Raw genomic sequence first — 19,007 nt, forward strand, 5'->3', positions numbered from 1 at the left:
TAATCTCTATAAACCTGGCTAAAACGGTTTCTTTCCCGGGACAGGAGTCAACCTGCAGTGGATGTGGGACTGTTAGCCTAATGGGATAATTAGCCAGCACTTTCTTGGCATGCATCCTAGTTTGGTTTCTCTTGTAATGATAAAGCATTATGACCAAAAACAATACGTGGAGAAGAGGGGTTATATGGCCTCTAGTTCATCATGTAGGGAAGCCAAGGCAGCAATTCAAGCAAGGCAGGAACCTGGAAGCAGGAGCTAAAGCAGAGAAATAGAAGAAACCACTGCCTACTGGCTTGTTCTCCGTGGCTTGCTCAGCCTGCTTTTTTATGACATACAGTAATACCTGCTCAGGGGTGGCACCTCCCCAGGACTGCACCTCCTACAGTGGGCTAAGGCCTCCCACATCTTTAATTAGCCAAGAAAGTACCCCCTTAAACATGTATATAGACAATATGATAGAGACATTTTCTCAATTGAGGTTCCCTCTACCCAGATGACCCTATTGTGTTGAAAAAATTTTTAAAACTAAACAGCATACCATGTCACTTCATACATGTTCCAGACTACAGTATAGGCTCCCAAGCCACTATGAATGCATCTAAACAGAGAGCTCTGCAAAGTCAACTAAACTTCCTTGATGTCACCCAAAGTAGTCAAGGCCATTCAATCATGTTAGAATTAAAAATAAAAATGTCTCCTCTCACTTACTATAATAGTCTGACTCGATTCATGAAATCCCACCAGTTCCATGCAGAAATCTTTCCACTACTTATCATCCTTCGCCAAATGAAACCAGTGTCTGGGGCTTATGCCAAAGATATAAAATTTAGTGCAGATGCCCAAGCCTTGTTGCTCAGGGTGTAGACATTTTAGCCAATACTGCATCAGTTACAATGGGGCCAGAGGAAAAATGGTGATTATAAACAGAGACAAACAAGTCCCCAAGCAAGAAAATATGGTGTGACCTTTGCAAAGCCAATTGATTTAAAGGATAAATATAAAACTAGTAGAGTTAATTTGTTCAAAGTATTGCCAAGTTGAAGAGGCTGGGGATAGCACCAGCGCTGCTATTGTTCTTGCGTGCTCTCTTGCCAACGAGGGCTTTGAGAGGATCAGCAAAGATGCTAATACACTGGAAACAAGGGGAGGTATATGCTGCTATTGGTGCTGCAATTGCTGAACTGAAAAAGCAGTCTAAACCTGTGACAACCCTTGAAGAAACTGCTCAGGTTGCTAAAATTTCTGCACATGAAGACAAAAAATAAAATAGAAACATCATTTCTGGTGCAATGAAAAAGTTTGAAAGAAAGTGTGTCATGGTGAAAGGTGGAAAAATACTGAATGATAAATTAGAAATTATTAAAGGCATTAAGTTTGATCAAGGATCAATACATTAAAAGGTCAAAATATGAGTTGCAAGATACCTATCTTCTGTTATGTGAAGAGAAAATTTATACTGTCCAATTCATTGTATCTCCTAGAAATGGCCAATGCTCATCAGAAGTCCTTGATCATGATCACTAAAGATATTGATGGAGAAGCTCTAAGCACAGAGCTGAATAGACTAAAAATTGGTCTTCTGGAGAGTGTTCTAGTCAGTTGTGCATCCCAGCCTTGGATTCATTAAAGCCTGCTAATGTAGATCAGAAACTTGGTATGAAAATTATTAAACGGGTACTCAAAACTCCTGCAATGACTAAGACTATAGGTGTTGAAGGATCTTTGATAGCTGAACAAAACGCTGCAAAGTTCCTCTGAAGATGGTTATGATGTTATGCTTGGTGATTTTGTGAACATGGTAGGATCTAACAAAGGCTGTGAGGCCTGTTAGATGGAATGTTACTCTGTTCACTATAATAGAAATTATAACCACAGAAGTTCCTAAAGAAGAGAAGGACCATAGAATGGGCTCAACGGGAAAAATAGGAGGAGTATTGGAGATGCTGTGTTCTAATTCCTAGAACATTGCTTGCGCATTATCAGTGACCTATGACAGGAAGTTCAAGGCAGGCTCCTCACCAATAACTTCAGAGAAGTAAGTTGAAGAAAATAGCTGAAGGAAAGGCCGGTAGATCATTATAACTATCAGTTATCAGTTTCAGTTAACAGTACATTGCTACTGTCATTATCCATACCTACTTCGTATTTTTGAATAAAGACATTTGGACATTCCTGATCCTGGAAGCTGGAGGTCTGTACCAATGTCCTACTCTCACCGTACATCACTGAGGCATCCCTGCTACTATTTATTCTGTTACAGGCAGGAGTTCAGTGCTGTGAGAAGTAGGCTTCCATGAGGAGTAAGAGTGCACAAAGTAGAAAAGTACCCAATCATGTGACAACCTTTGAGTAATAAAATTTTGTTTAAAGTTAAAATCATAAAGACGTCTAAAAAAGTGTTTAATGATGATAAATTCAGCCTGCTGAATATGTTAGTCCCATACAAATAAATAATCCCAGAAGGGATGTGCATTTTTTGTTTTGTTTTTTTCAAGACAGGGTTTCTTTAAGCAGCCTTGGATGGTCTAGAACTTTCTCTGTAGTCCAGGCTGGCCTCAAACTCACAGAGATCCTCCTGCCACTGCCTCCCCAAGTTCTGGGATTACAGGCATGCACCACCATGCCCAGCCAGGAACGTGCATTTATAATTATAAAGGGAAACTGATTTGGGGAACTCGTGAGCTATTGCTCAGGGATAGGTTAGAAATTAACTAATTCATTTGTATAAAGCTATATATGAAATACTCAGAACTCTCCTAAAGAGACATTAGTCAAAGCAGCTTTCAAGTGAAGTCCAATTTCCTATTTATTTCTCATTAAAACCATATTACAATGTAATCACATATTATCCAGATTGTGTAACCAGCCCTTTGTTGTTGTTGTTGTTGCTTTAAACAGGACTGTTGAGATGGATCAGGGGATAAGAAAGCTTGTTACACAAACCTGGTGACTTCTGACCTAGTAAGGGTTTCATTTATTGTGATAAAACACTATGGCCAAAGAACTTGGGGAGGAAATGGTTTATTTGGCTTACACTTCCAGGTAACAATACTTCACCAAGGGAAGTCAGAGCAAAAACTGAAATAAAACAGGAACCTAGAAGCAGGAGCTGATGCAGGGGCCGTGGAGGAGAGCTATTTACTGGCTTGCTCTCCATACCTCACTCAACCTGTTTTCTTACAGAACCCAGGATCACTAGCCCAGGCATGGCATCACTCACAGTGGGCTGGCCCTACCCCATCAATCACCAATTAAGAAAATGATTTACAAGCCTGCCTGCAGCCTGATTGTACAGAGGAATTATTGTGAGGTTCCCTCCTCCCAGATGACTTTAGTTTGTATCTGGTTGATGTGTCTACTATCCAGCAGAGTTATGAACTAGGCGCTATTAGCATCTTAACTTTCAAGGAGAAGCTACAAAGTGTGGATATCTTTCTTGGGCTCATGAATGACGATGCTGGGGTCTGAGCACACATGGGAAGTAGCCTATCCTGTTTACATTACACCAAAAGGGCCACTTAACGTGTTTGTAAGCTTTTGGGATGTGAATATTTATAGTGCCTAAGAGTATTTAACAAGTCAATACTCTGTTAAAGCAAATATTAACCATATTTAAGTTGGCCACCTAAACTTCATTTAGCATCAAAAGCATAAGTATTAAGGTACTTTTTCTGTTGGTAGCATTTTCCAGTCTCATCTGGAGCCCTTGCCAACAGCCAACATCATGGTCCATTTTACAGAAAAGCCATTCCTGCTTTAGTAAGTGTGAAGCTTCCTGGCTGGCTCCTCTGGGCAGGCTTCAGCAAGAGTCTTACCCCTCAAATCTGAAACACCTAGAGTCTGTGCGACTCTTTCCTGCCTATTGGTCCAACAACAAAGGAGAGTCGCTGTTACTCAGTTCTAGTTGACCCCGGTGGCTACAGACTTAGCCAGGATCACGTTATCATCATGTCTTCACTTACAAAATTAAACTCATATTGTATACCTGTTGTGGTAATCTTCATGGCAGGAAATTTTGTTCATTTCTTTCAAAATAGTTTCATATATCCAAGAAAAATACAACCAATAGTCTATTGCACACCAATCACTCTAGCATCTTAAAACCCTATTACTCAATTTGCAAATATGCTTTGTGAAAGAAATCCAAAGAAAATCTGGAAGTATTTCCAAGTCCTGTAGAACTGGAACTGATCATGGGTGCTACATAGCTTTGTAGCTAATTTAACCTCTTCCCAAATGTCTGTCTGCAGCATAGTTTGTGATAAAGAATAAGTTCACCCACACTCAAATAAGAGGGAAATCATGCCTACCACTGGAAACCTGGCTGATTACCCAAAGCTAGTAAAGTCATGGCTCAGAGAAGAACCTACAATTTCCACTTCATAAACCAGCACAGTCTCTACACTCTAAACTCCAGGAAAGTGTAGGCTTCATCCCTCATCAAGAAAACATTCTTTGCAACAGATGGAGACCTTTACAGAGAGCCACAACCAATCACAATGCCGAGCTGTTGAGCCCAGTTCCAACTGATTCATCTACCAACACAAGTACCACACCCAAGGCTTAGGGACCATTGAAGAAGGGAGGGCAGAAACACTGTAAGAGTCAGAAGATCCCAAGTTTACTGTGAGGTTTGTGGTGCCTTAGTAATATGAGAGGCTACACCCATAAGGTCTCACCAATATGATAGCCTAAACATGAGCTGAATAAGTCCAAGAGCAATAGACATACTAAAGTGGATGGCAGAAAAAACCCAAGGCCTCAACTGTACACAAAGAAGTATGTGCATCTAAGCTGAGAGGAGGAAAAATAGTCTTCCCCAGGACAGATCACACCAATTGGTAATCTGAAACCAAATGACCATCCCTAAAAGCATAAATAAAAATAATGTTATACTGATTGAGCAGATTGTATTTGTGTATTTAGTAGATATTTGTGTGTGTAATAACACATGTAAGCATATATATGTGTATGTGATAACAATTAATTTTAAAAAGAGGACATGAATTTGAAAGGGAGAAGGAAGAAGTGCATGAAAGGGTTCAGAGGGAGAAAGAAGAGGATAGTGTAATTGTATTATAATCTCCAAAGATAAAAGAAACAATTAAAAATTAATAAGTTACTATAACGGCTGCTTATGAAGGGTTAAAGATCCAAAAGCCTCGGGTGGGCTGAGAGACTCTAGTCAGGAAAGTTGATTTGACAGATAACCTGTGGGGATGTTAGGATCCAGGAATCTTCTGATAATAAGATCAACATGCCAGCCTCCATTGATATCTCCTACTCCGAGACTGCAGGGGAGCTGACTTGCAACTGGAAACTTCTATCCTCCAAATTCTCTTTTATGCCTTCTAAAACTCCAAGGTCCTGTGCCACATGTACAACCTCCATTCCAAGGAGAGACTGCTGCCCTTCACTTTCCTGATTAAAGGACAATTCTGCTTTGATAGAGGTTGGTCTCCTCTTTCTTTATTTCCATGTCACCTCAATTAATCTAACAGTTTATCTTTTCAACTCTTAGGGCCATCCTAAAAACACACACAGAGAGACACACACACAGTAAACTGTGTATCAGGATCTGATGCTAGTTCTGATAATATGCCAAGTCTTCCATTTGAGGGTTTTTTGGGGGGAGGGGTGTTGTTTTTGTTTTTGTTTTTGTTTTGACAGCCCATGGTAGTTGACTGCTACCATGAGAGTGGGTGGAGCTGATTGGATGACTGGAGTGTTGGGGACAATGCCACATGCTCCCTAGTATGGCACTATAGACCAAGCCTTCCATTGGAGATTTCACAGTAGGTAAGCACCTTTCCCAAGGTGGTCTGACAAGTGCTGGTGAATGCTCTAATTACTGTGGCCTGAGAATTTTGCAGAAAGTGAAAGGCTTTGGGCTCTGCTCTCAGTGAAAGCAGAGGTTCCACCTGGAAAGACTGCATTCCCATGAATTGGATGGACCCCTCAGTGTGGGTATCCTGAGAAAAAAAAGGTGACTTTCGCCAGGAAAAGGAAAGGGGAGAAGAAGAGTAGAAAAAGGAGGAAGAGGAGGAGGAGGAAGAATAGGAAGAGGAGGAGGGGAGGAGGGGAAAAGGAAGTGGGGAAGAAGGGAGGAGGAAGAACAGGGTGAAGAGGAGGAAGAGAGGAGGAGAAGGAAGAAGAGAAAGAGGAGGAAGAGGAAGAGGGGGAAGGAAAAGGAGGAGGAAGAAAAGAAGGAGGGGAGGAGGAGGAGAAGGAGCCATAATGTACCTAAGATAGACTGACAGGAGAGACCCAGATGGAGGCTTCAGGAAGAAAGCAGTGAGACCCTTCTTCACAAGCAAGGCTTATTCTGAGGAACCTGAAAGCTTTCGTACCACAGACTGGTTAAGAGAGGAATGCCAGACTTCACAGTCAGTGACTACAAATAGCACACAAGGTCAGGAAAGGACATGGAACGATGGCAAGGTTAGAGTAATGTGGAGTCTGGCAGTCACAAAATTTCCCAGGAAGAGCTCTTAAAATCACCTCACTGCTCACCAGTCCTCAGATTCTGTGAAACTGATGAGTGCATTTTGCTCAGAGAAAATCCATTTATATTTTTAACCCTTTCTATCAACTTCTAAGCTATGCCCAATGTCTTTCAAAGGATTCTACAGGGAACTGTTTGGGTCACACACAGAGAACATATTAAAACAGGTAGGAAGCTGATTATCACCTTATGTTAGTGATTCCTTGAAGCACAGATTCCAAGACCATCTGGCCCCTTTGCATTTTACATGTGAAGCACTAAGGTACATGGAAGTTGGAGGACCTCTTTGAAGGAACACAACTAGCTAAGACAAACCCTCTGTTGTGAATTCACCCTAGTTCAGTTTCCCCCTTGCATGGTTTTGGTTCTATTGCAATATTAAATATGCAGAATTAAATATGCATTCTTTAATTATGGTTCCCTGTACTGTTCAAGATGTCATGAGCTAGTACTGTCAGCTTGTTTATTACATTTCTCTTATATGTTGAACTTCTGACTGTTACTTATCACTTCTAAAAACAAAACAAAAACTGCAATATACAATAAACATATATCCATGAGGTCAGATGTCTCAAAAGCTGTCACATATGATTGATTATATACGGTAACCACTGCTAATGACTAACAGCAATATTACAGAAATACTGGGGACAATGAGAATGCTTATAAAATAAAGCAAAGGGTACTTGCCACCAAATCTGAGGACCTACATGATGGAAGAAGAGACCTGATTGCTACAAGGTAACCTCTGACATGTATGTTCACACCATCATATACACACATATAAATAAAGAAATAAATGTACAACAAAATTTATACAAAATTTTAAATGCCCTGTTGATAGGGATATAAACTTGGATATCAAGCAGGAAACTTGAGAAGATCACACTAAAACAACACCGGGATATAAAAATGAGCAAAAAGTATGGCCAAAGTATACATCCCAGCTCACTTAACCTTATTAGGACCTACATTCTACATCCATTTTTTTTTATTTTTAAAATAAGTTGAAACTGCTAAAATTAAATAGCCTAACTGATGCCTAGACATGAAGAAGGCTCTCAAGCTTTACACAAACTACTGCAATTGTTGATAATAATAGTCTAGAGCATAAGAATGGTTTGTGGGCAGAAACTGGGCTTCAACGGGGTTCCTAAGGGAGGAGAGTGGAAGGAATTGGTGGGGGGGGGGAAGAAGCACAAGGAAGAAAGCCAAGTCTGTTTGTCTGATCAAGGCTTCCATTTATTAGAAATTTTTACCCAACTTATATAGGGAGAAGGCAGGAAAGGGGGAAGGTAATTAGCTGCTGCAGGAGACAGGAAGAGTGCTTTCATGTGTTAAATAGGATGCCTGCAAGATAACTTAGGGATGTTTTCTCACGGATGCTCTTACAAACGGATGTCCTCACAGTCTCTCACCCATGAGTTAGGGTCCTAGATAACTTTCATTAAATAGCTTTAGATCTCCACTAAATGACCTTTGCTCACTATTTGGCTTTGGCCTAGCAAACACCTTTTGTCTCCACTAGATAGCTTTGACTCACTAATTGACTTAGGCTTCAGTAGATAGCTTTGGCTCCCGGCATAGAGCATAAGAATGGTTTGTGGGTAGAAACTGTGTGTGATAATAGCAACAAAACCTTATAAAAATGCTCTAAGAACTACAGATAACTTGTGGAGAATCTAGCACTGGATCTATATGGGGTAAGCCAATGTCTTTTTTTTAATTTAATTTAATTTAATTTATATATTTATTTATTACAACTTACTCACTTTGTATTCCTGCTGCAGCCCCCTCCCTTGTCTCCTCCCTGTCAGACCCTCCCTCTTCTCCTCCTACATCCTTTCCCTAGTCCCTTGATAGGAGAGGACCTCCTCCCCTTCTAGCTGACTCTGGCTTATCAGGTCTCATCATCTTCCTCTGTGGCCTGGCAAGGCTGAACCCCCACAAGGGGAGGTGATCAAGGAGAAAGCCGCTGAGTTCATGCCAGATTCAGCCCTGTTCCCTTTACTAGGAAACCCACTTGAACACTGAGCAGCCAATGGGCTACCTTTGAACAGGGGTTCTAGGTCCTCTCCTAGGTTCTCTTACCCTCATTTTCCAGATAAAGAAACTGAGGCACATAGAGCTGTACAAATTTACTAATTGAGGGCTGACAACACCACTGAGTGGTAAAGACCACTGGCAGCTCTTGCAAAAAAGCCATAGTTCTATTCCCAGCATCTATGTGATGGCTCACAATCATAACTCTAGCTTCAGGGAATCTCAGGTTCTCTTCTGGCCTCCAAAGGCACTGTAACCATGTGGTACACATATAGATAAAGAGGCACACACACACACACACACACACACACACACACACAAATACAAATACAAATACAAATAAACATTTAAAACACTATGTTTGCCACACTATGAGTGGCAAACCCAAGGGTTTAATTCAGTCTGTCTCCAGATCACAGAGAAAACACCATGTGACCACTGGCCCTTTAGTGAAGGATTCCTTTCAGAGTGACCTAGTGATGATGACTAGATGATGTGTTAAAGTAAAGTGGAATTGCATCTAATAATAGCATCCAATTTGGACCAATTCCTTAGACTATCTATGATTGTGAAGCACCAATAATTTCCTAGTTTGCTGTCCTCCATACTTGCCTACACCATCTTGCCTAGAGTGTCTGTGCTCACCTACTTCAGTCCTTCCTCCTTGCCTTAAATGCTCCTCCCAGAGGCATTTCTATGGTTGATGTATTTATATCAGTTGTGTCTGAATAAATATTTTTTATAAAAAGCAATTTTGACTTTCTTCCCTAAAATAATTCAACCTTTCATTCATGTACCCAAGCCCTCATATTCTTTTCTCTTCACAGTACTTGCTATTACCCAAAATCACATTAATAATTCATTTGATAATAACCTTAAGGTCAGAGATTATGGTGCCTCATTAACCACTTTATCTTCAATGCCTGGGCATGCCAGCTATAATGGAAAATACTCAATAAATATCAAGCAGATGAATTAATATCTCTGTGCTCCATCATTTTCTGATGTTATGATACTCAGAGGGTCAATGGAGGAGATTTACATGCTGGCCCTGTCAGATTCTGAATGGACTTATAACCTACCACTCATCTGTGTTCAGGCAGCCTGCCCATAATAGCACCTTGCTTCCTGACCAGAGGCATAGTTCACCCTTGCTGATGCTGATGCCCTCCTATTTCTTCCTCCCAGCAATGGTCTGAGATGTTTTCACTGATTTCCTTTCCTGCCCAGATTCCACATGTTTCTTCGTGTCTCATTATCTACTTTTTCTCCATGTAATATATTTAGCACGACTGAGTAAAACTTCCTGGAATCTTTGAACTTCTATTGTAATGGTCTGTATTTTTTTGTTGATGCCAAAATATAACTGATAAGTATTTGTTGGCTAAAAGTTAACTCATTAGCATTAAACACTATGCTAAAGACTGCATTAAAATCCCACACCCTGTGAAGAAGAGGAATGAAAGCTGTCCCCTGCTTCTCTTGATCATAACAATTTTGTAAATGTTCTAGAATCCCTTTCTTTTTTGTGAGTGACAAAGACTACCTTCACAGCAGTCTTTTATCCTCTAGGTATTATCTATTCATTATAACAATGATAAGTTGCTAGCTACAACTGCAATGTGTCAGCTCAGATGGAAACTTTGGAATAATTATTGACAGTGCTTATTTTTTAAACCTGCAGTAATTAGATGATGTGCATACATAATGTATGGAAAGGAGAGAATGCTGAGTCCAGAAACTTCTTAATAATGGAAAATTAAATGGAAGCTTACCTAATATAGAGAGGTTGAAAATAAGCACTTATTCCTTGCAGTATTTCAGGAAAGGTGCTACAGGCCCTACAGTCATTTTCTAAAGGTGTCAATTCTTCACTGAACAATGAAGGAAGTCATAGCTTTCCAGTGAGTGACTTTGAAGACAATATAGTGGATATAAACCTTTCTTTTCATTAAATATCCCACGGTGATATTTATGACTTAGCATCCATATGTACACACAAACTAAAACTAAAAAGTTTCTAAGCTATCTCCTTATTCAGTTCAACCATAAGACTTAGCTCACAAAACAGTATTAAGTGCAATAGTCCTTTGTATTTGTTAACCAAGACAGAACATTTAATTCTCTGCAAAAGACTTAAAGTTGCTCTCTGCTAACCTTCTACTAAAATTATATCTATTTTTATATCTATTTTTATTAGGATAATAGATTGGTTCCTGTGACTCTTTCATTAAAATAAGTAATTGCAAAGTAAAATATAATTGCAAAGAACCAAAGAATCAATGTGAAATACTTAATAATTCTTCAGAGGACTAGTTAGTTAATTTCTTTCAGTTAGCTTCAATAGTCATAGGTAACAAACTAGAAAAAGAAACTGAAAGTCAAGTAAAGACTAAGCTAGGTCACTTTCATTTTTCAATTTTATGTATCTTTCCCAGGAGGTAAAATAGACTTAACTGTGGGTTAGTTACGGTATCAAAGACTATACTGAAAACATAAATTGATTTTGAGACAGAGCTTGTCTGGAGCTTAGTATAGAACCCAAGCTGGTCAGAAAAACCCCAGTTTTCCTGCTTCTACCTTATAGGTGCTAGGATCCTAGGCATGTAACATTCAAAATATTTTTATTTTATTATAATTTATTCACTTTGTATCCCAGCTGTAGCCCCCTCCCTCATCTCTTCCTAGCCCCACCCTCCTTTGCTCTTCTTTCCCTATGCCCCTTCCCTAGTCCACTGATGGGGGAGGTCCTCCTACCCTTCTATCTGACCCTAGCCTATCAGATCACATCAGGACTGGCTGTATCATCTTCCTCTGTGGCCTGGCAAGGCTGTACCCCACACACACACCAGGAGTCGGTGATCAATGAGCTGGCCACTGAGTTCATGTCAGAGACAGCTCCTGCCCCCCTTACTAGGGAACCCACTTAGAAACTGAGCAGCCTATGGGCTTCCTCTGAGCAAGGGGTCTAGGTCCTTTCCATACATGGTCCTTGGTTGGCGTATTGGTTTCTGCAGGCCACCGTGGGCCTAGGATTTTGGCTCTGTTAAAACCAATATGGCACCTGTGATGGGCTAACAGAGGAAATTGGCACCTGTGATGGGCTAACAGCCTGAGTGAGGAGCTGGTCTCTCAAGACCCCTATTGTGGCAGTGATGATTCACTTACTGATTGTAGAGGGGTCTGGTGAATTCTGAGAGAGAATGTTGGGCAGTCAATGCAGAAGAATAGTGGGTTCAAAGTTACTCTGCTACATTTTTTAATTTTTTATTTTTATATTAATTACAGTTCATCCTCTTTATATCCCAGCAGTAGTCCTCTCCCTCATTCCCTCCTAATCCCATCCTTCCTCTCTCATCTGCTCCCATGCCCCTCTCCAAGTCCACTGAGAGGGGTGGTCCTCCTCCCTCTCCATCTGACCCTAGCCTATCAGGTCTCATCAGGACTGGCTGCATTGCCTTCCTCTGTGGCCTGGTAAGGCTGCTCCCCCATCAGGGGAAGGTGATCAAAGAGCCAGCCATTAACTTCATGTCAGAGACAGTCCCTGTTTCCCTTACTAGGACACATACTTGAACACTGAGCAGCCAAATTGGCTTCCTTTGAACAAGGGACTCTACCCAATAGGGTATCAAAGCAGATGCTGAGACTCATAGCCAAAGGGGCAGAATGCAGGAAATCTTATGAAAGAAGTGGGGGAGATAGAAAGATCTGGAAGGGACAGGAGCTCCACAAGGAGAGCAACAAAACCAAGAAACCTGGGCCTAGGGATCTTTTCTGAGACTGATACTCCAACTAAGAACATGCATGGATCCTGAGTGAAATATCCCAGAAGGAGAAAGACAAACACGGTATATACTCACTTATATAGACCTATAAGATGTGATAAACATAATGAAATCTGTACACCTAAAAAAGATAATCAAGAGAGCGGACATGAAGTAAGATGATCAATCCTCGTTTAGAAAGACAGATGGGATGTGCATTGAACGTATGACAGGAGTCTACTGAGTGCATTTGAAAGACTCTAACTAGCAGTGTTTTCAAAGCAAAGACTCATGACCAAACCTTTGGCAGAGTACAGGGAATCATAAGAAAGAAGGGGAGTTAGTCTGATGAGGAAAGGATAGGGGCTCCACAAGGACCAAATATATCTGGGCACAGGGTCTTTTCTGAGACTGACATTCAACCAAGGACCATGTATGGATATAACCTAGAACCTCTGCTCAGATGTAGCCTGTGGTAGCTCAGTAACCAATTGGTTTCCCATAGTGAGGGGAACAAGGACTATTTCTAACAGAAACTCAGTGACTGGCTCTTTGGCCTCCCCAACCCCCAAGGGAGGAGCAGTCCTGTTAGGCCACAGAGGAGAGCTTTGCAGCCAGTCCTGAAGATACCTGATAAAACAGGATCAGATGAATGGGGAGGAGGTCCCCCCTATCAGTGGACTTGGAAAGGGGCACGGTGGAGATGAGGAAGGGAGTGAGGGACTGGGAAGGAATGAGGGATCAGGACACGGTCGGGATACAGAGTTATTAAATGTAACTGATAAGAAAAAATAAAATTTTAAAAAAAAGAGCTTACAAAAAAAAAAAAAAAAACATGCATGGAGATAACCTAGAACTCCTGCACAGATGTAGCCCATGGCAACTCTGTTACTTTGAAGTAGAAATTCTTAACAACCAGTGTAAAATTTTTTCAGTACTGTTATCATCTATAGAACCATGCCATGCATGTTGGTTGCATATAAGTCTTGGTAGTGTCATGAGTACCAAGTACTTAGAGTAACAGAGGAAGAAGAAAAATATGAGACAGGCACAACGAGCATATTTCTTCTAGAACATTTTACCCTTCCATTTCTCTGCCTGTGGTGACATGCCACTCATCTTTCAGAATTCAAAAATCAAGTGTCATTTACAAGGATAAATCACTTACCCCAAACTAACTTCATACCTGTTTTCATCTCTCCCATTATGAAACTAAATGTGTCTGCATGGGAATTTGTTCAGCCTGTTCAGCCTGTTTCTTGAAGGAGACTATGGTCTTTTACATAGAGATTTTTTTTTTTTTTTTGCTCAACAGCGTGTTTAAGGGGTACAATAAAAACCTTTAGATAAGCCAATTACTTTGACTCTAAGGTTTTCCATGCCACCTTAGGCAACACAGGATGGCACTTTGTCTACTGGAAGGGGAAAAAACAGAACAATTAGGAAAAAAAGTAACTGCAAAACTACTCGATTGAGTTATTACTGTGAAATTGTCACTGTCCTGCGTCAGAACCAGAGCATGAGTACTTCTAAAAAACATTTAACTCATGTTAACTGTACGTATTAATGAGGTTCAGTGTGCATTTCCACACATGCATATAGTGTGTACAGCTCTATTTGGCCTTTTCACTCTACACACACAATCCATTCCCAACCTCTTCTATTCAATACTCTACTTCAAATTCAGTTTCCTAGCTCCTGCATGAAAGAACATGCAGTGATAGTCTTTTGGCACCTGATCAGAAGCTCTTGACTTGTATGTCCTTTCCTCAAATATCTCCTCCTTCCTTTGGAGTCATGAGACAGTAGGCATGTTGTACTCCTGTTCAAAATCTATTACATATGCCTAAGAACAAAGGTAATTCATTACAAGAGACAAGAAAAACTACCAAAGATATTTTCTGGTTGCCTATTCTGAGAACAGATGGCGTGCTTCTGAGAAATATCAAGATAGATGAAAAAAAACATTTAGGCAACTAATGTTCACGTGGGTGCTGATTTCTGGCTACAGAACATGCCTGTTGCTTCCTGACATCTGCGATATTCTTCTCTAAGTACCAGGGGAGAAAAATCAGAAAAATACCTATGACAAAATTAGACAGATTGTAGGTTTGCACACCAATGAGTTATTCTAGTTGGCATCAACTAACCAGAAACTCAAAGGATGACTTCAGATACTGTTGCATAACAGATATCATTCAAAGTACATTGACTGAAATCCAACAGGCAGTATTTGGGGCCTGCAACTTACATGCTGTGTGATTTTTTGTTAAATTTAGTTAGTTGTTTTATTTTCATCCTACAGCAATCAGCAGGTCAGGCATTTCTATATTATTTTACTGATAAAGAAACTTTAAGCTTCTATGATGCTTAGGTAATTGTCTTGACAAAATCTAGAGCAGATCCATCCATGAGAGATTATATAAGGGATTATGTTGATTAGGTTAACTGAGGTGGAAAGACCCACATTCAGGACCATTTTGGGGGCTGGGGCCAAGCAAGCTGTGTGTCAGCATTCATTGTTCTCTGCTTCTTGACTAAACAATCACAGGCACTTTAAATAGTGATTAGCAAATTTCCAAAACATACCAAGGCCCAGCATTGTCTGATGAAATAGAGCAAGACAAAACAGAGCAAGACAAGTTTTGAAGGGAGATATTTAAATGAGAAGAAATGTGCCTGCTCAAGAGTAAGTTTCAAATGGAAAGAGTAGAAAAGTTTGCCATGGATTCTTAGGCTGAGTTTCATTAGCATAAAGGCAATCTCACTTTAGAAGAGTCACAATCAGGAAAGGACTCAGGAGAACAGAAGGAGAGGCACTCTTGCTGAGACACTAATCAGGAGATTCCAGGGCAGGCTGTGGACCAGGCACCGGCTCTTTCTTCTGTGTCTGTGAGGCTTCAACTCTCAGTCTGGCACTCTAATTGAAGCTCAGAGCAGAAATGGATGCAGTAAATCAAGGGCCACCAAGAGGAAAGCCAATGGAGGGGTGAAGATGAACCTTTTTTGTCAGAAAATACTGGAAATCCCTTCAGCAGTCAACTTTCAGAGAAAGTACAAGGCATCAAAGATTCCCAACATTCAGGCTCACATGACCAGTTACCAGAGTACTGGAAGCATTGTGAGAAGGCAACACAGCTTGAACAATAGAATCTAAGATTAGGCCTCCTGAAGTTTCCCCTCTCTTTTCATTATGATCTTCATTGCTGGGTAGGACACTGAGGAAATCCAGATAACTGAGACAAGGCCTCTGTTTAAACCTCTCCTTGATTTGGAATTTCCTTTATTTTGGCCCAGAAGCAGCCCAAGGATTCCCATGTCCTACCCAGCACTGTAAGAGGCCTCCCAATAAGGTCTGTGAGCCCCTTATTTGGTTGTTTAGAATTGAGTTTATGAAATGAGATGCTATGTATTTATTCCTGAATGCCTGTGAGCTGCTCACTGGTGAGCTACCAGATAATTTACTAAGCATTATTTAAATTTGGTTATTAAAAAAAAACTGATTCAATACTAGAACTGCATTATTCTCTGAGCTCTTTAGCTTTTTATAAATATATTTGTGTTTATATCCCTTTAATTATTCATATTATTCATAGACTTGTTACATTCTTCATTATTATAAGACTAATTTTATAACATTTTTTTCTGGGGAAATGAGAATAAACATGACAGGGTATGATAACAGATCAAAGAAATGGGTCTACCTAAGAGTAACTTAGTGAACCAATGTTTTGAGGTGACTTAGAGGAGTATGGCTAACTCGAAGGCAGCTGGGGTTTGTTGCACAGCTTGTAGGCAGCTCCACCCAAGGGTCATTCCAGGGATTGTTAATTGATTATAAAACCTCATGAGTCTTATAACATTCTGAAGAGTTTTGTGAACTCTGGTTTTAAAAAACTAAAAAATTCCTTCTATCTACAGGAGGAAATATTTCTGTATTAGTTGTTTTTCTATTGGTATGGCAAAACACAAAACAAATCCAGCTTAAAAGATAAAGGATTTATTCTGGGCCATGTCAAGAAACAACAGTAGCAGGAGTGTGAGGCAGTTGTCACACTGTACCTACTCATGAGGTTGAAAGGGACAAATTCTGGTGCGAACCTGTCTATCTTCTTCCCTGTTTATTCAGCTTTGGGATGGCATGGATGGTACCACCTGCATTTAGAATGGGCCTTTTATTTTCAGTTGAACCTCTTAAAGCAGCCTCAGATACATATAGAGATGTTGTCTCCTAGGTGATTGTAAGCCCAGTCAAGTGAACAAAGACAATAGACAATGACAGATTCAATGCAGAGGGAAAAAAACTACCCAAAATGTCACCTATTCTTTAGTCTCTTGCATTGTTTCTACCCTGTTTTCAGATATTCCCTGAGCTTTGGAGGAAGTGAGATATGTATTTGGTTATTTTCTTCCATTACTGAGCATTGGGCCACTCGTCTACAGCAAGAATCACTTATTTTGACTGGTTATGAGTCTTGCATTGTAACCACTGCTCAATGCAAAAATGAGGTTTCTTGGCCAAGACTGACAGAAGTAATAATCTGACCTATGAGTGTTAAATGCTGTCTTGGGAAGGAAATTTAACGGCACATGACATCCTCTAATCAAACAATATCAGCAGCCATTCTTCTGGGGTTTATTAAGTTCTGGGTCACAAGCTTTTTCCTTGGTTTATAGTACCAAACATGGGTTCCATATTCTGAAACAGGCTTTGAGCCCAATTTTTAAAAAATGGTTTTACTGATAGCAATCATGCTATTATTGTACCAAAAAGCAAATTTTGCCTGCCCTGTTGAAACAGTAACATGCAGTCCATAGTGCAAAGAACCATTGTCAGAAATTCTCCCTGAGCAACTGACATAGTGCTTTTAGGCACTGTGAAAACCAGCCAAAGGGGAGAGCACTTCCAGAAGTGTTCCGGCTTAATTTTTCCATGCCCTACAGCAAGCTCTGACTTCAGTAATAGGGTCTCACCATGTACTTACAGCATTCAGCCAACAATGTGGCAACAGCCTCTCTAACCAGCATTACCTTGTGGTAGAGTCTCATTTTGGTCTTGAGATTTTCGTTCAATAAACACATGGCTTCAGGGAGTATCTTTTCCCAAGCACTCAGAGTATTAGACCTTATCTTTTTATAAGAAACCTTTTTGTATAAGAAACAGAGTTGAGCAGAGTCTCTGAAGGTCCACAGCCATGCATACCAAGCAAGTGTCAATTGGTCCTGACTAACTAAGAAAAAACTCAAAGTAAAACACGAACAAGGTCCAACAGAGCATGAAAAGATCCTATTACTTGTTATCAGTTGTTTTCTGAAATGAACTATGTGGTTAAAGTAGCATGGATGGACTTCCATATCCTGAAACACTGCTGTGGGGCCAACCTTGCATCTCTTTGTTCCTTCACAAGCTCAACCTAGCCAGCTTGTACTGATCAGCTTAGCCCAAAGCCAAAGGGGAGCAAGGTCATTCTAGCTTGTTGTTGTAGCATCAGCTATACCTGGCTGCTAGAGGAGCCCTGGGCTGGACAAACAACTTCACCCCCAGGACAGAACTGTAGACAGAATACTCAGAGGAAACAATTGCCCAAGCTGGGGAGAAGCTTTCTTGCCTCTCAATCATTTATTCCTTTCACCTACTAATGAACTATTCTTCAGGCTTTAAAGTCTTCTAACGGCTTCAACACACTGAATTTGTCTTGCTACCATTTTTTTCCTAGGAAGTTCAGCTCCACATTTGCTTCTCAGTGACCTCAACATACCCCATTATCTGCTTTGCCTTCTTAACCATCCCCTCCTGAAGGCTTTTGAACCTTATATATTTTATCTACATTGTAATCTAAATCAACCCAGAGCCCCTTCTACCCAAACAAATACTATGTCCAACCATGAAGCCCAGCAAAGCCACCAAAATTCTATCCCAGTCCCAACAGCCCCTGTGGAACCAACATCTTCCTCAGCTCTCCTATGGATACAGTCCTAACTGGCTGGGTAAACTGGGAATCAACTATTGCTTCCAATGTCTAGTTCCCTCAATAATGTCTGTCAACCCCTGATACTCACATGGAACACAGCCAGTGTAGCTAAGCATCTGTAATTGCTGGTATGAGCCAGTCTGTCAGGAACTTTCTTGATAGTGACTGATTATGAAACTTTGTCTCAAGAAAGGATAAATAATTATGTGACTCAATTTCTCTGCTTCCAGAGCACTCTGGCTGATCCGTCTTCCCCTGTGTCCCCTAGCCTCACAAAATGGGCTATGAGAGACTCTTTGTTTGATTGATTGAAAGTCTCCCCAGTTTGAACAATTCAGAAGGAGAATATTCCCAGTTCCCTTGTTACTTTCCTGGACCATTGTCAAGGGCTCCATTTTCATGCTGAGTCATAGATTTTTTTTTTCTGTTCTGTATTAAAGGTCAGACTTGAAGTGTATCATCTCTAGCTTTCACTTTGCTCTCTCTCCCTCTTCCCTGTTTAACTCTCTCTCTGGGTACTAAGTTTTTGGATGCCAAGAGTGGGGCTTCCAGCTCAGATCTAATACACTTATTTTCCCCTGAGCTCCTTTAGCTTTAAAAAAAATGTCAATCCAACATCTCTATCTCATTCTTCTTTTTCCCTACTTTTCCTGACAAATCAAGGGTAATACAGACCATAGCATTCATGTTTTTTCTCATTATAATTTCTCATATATGTGTTAA

At 40.5% G+C, this 19,007-nt stretch overlaps 1 pseudogene; it reads left to right on the forward strand.

Annotated features, from left to right (window-relative positions):
• The first annotated feature begins 786 nt into the window (after positions 1-786).
• On the forward strand, positions 787-1,627 carry LOC129690517 (60 kDa heat shock protein, mitochondrial-like; annotated as a pseudogene).
• Positions 1,628-19,007: the final 17,380 nt, after the last annotated feature.

The sequence above is a fragment of the Psammomys obesus genome, unplaced genomic scaffold, assembly GCF_907164565.1.
Source record: "Psammomys obesus unplaced genomic scaffold, mPsaObe1.curated_primary_1811, whole genome shotgun sequence".
Lineage (NCBI taxonomy): Eukaryota > Metazoa > Chordata > Mammalia > Rodentia > Muridae > Psammomys > Psammomys obesus.